An 849-nucleotide genomic window follows, 5' to 3' on the forward strand; every position below is an offset into this window, starting at 1 on the left:
TAGAAGGGCAGCTCCTCAGGCCCTACTTTTGTCACATGAACAACTGGCTAACCTTTCTGTCATCACAGATTATTTTGGTTTTATTTTTCCTGAAAAATCAGAAATGTTGAATGAAAAATGGATAGTAAAACATTATGACCAGGAAGGGTTCAAAGTAGAGGCTACAAAGGCCCGAGTTTTTAAAAGACTTTTAATTGTTTAGAACAAAGGCCTGAGCAGCCTGAAGTTTTTGTCCCACATCCCCATCTGCACGTGTCATGGTGCGAGCACTACTGTGCCCAACTGAACAGTAATAGTCGGCCTCGTCCTCAGGCTGGGCCCCCGTGATGGTGAGGGCGGCTTTGTTCCCAGAGATGGATCCCGAGAAGCGACCAGGGATCTCAGAGGGGCGGCTGTTTGTGTGGTAGATAAGTGTGCGGGGAGCCCGGCCTGGGGTCTGCTGGTACCAACCGGGATAGTTACTGGTGGAGACTGACCCAGAGCTAAGGCCACAGGTGAGTGTGACCGTCCCTCCTGTAGACACTGAGAGTGATGGCTCCTGGGTCACCACAGTCTGAGAATTCGCCCCTAAAAACAACAGGAGAGATGCGATCAGCCTCAGACCCTCATTTTATGTGCCCCCCGAGGAAACAGAGTCTATTCTCCTGACCTGAGCTATAGGCGAGGAGCCTCAGCAGAAGCAACATCCAGGCCATGGTGGGGGCACTCACAGGACGCGGGCTCCTCAGTCTCCTGGGCTGGAGTGTGGTGTCCTTGGGCCTTTTTATGCCTCTCAGACCCATTAGGAGGAGAAGGTGCTTCATGCAAATCAGCTTCTTCTGTCTTCCTGCCCCAGTGTCACCCTGATGT

The sequence above is a fragment of the Pteropus vampyrus genome, unplaced genomic scaffold (assembly GCF_000151845.1).
Source record: "Pteropus vampyrus isolate Shadow unplaced genomic scaffold, Pvam_2.0 Scaffold611, whole genome shotgun sequence".
Lineage (NCBI taxonomy): Eukaryota > Metazoa > Chordata > Mammalia > Chiroptera > Pteropodidae > Pteropus > Pteropus vampyrus.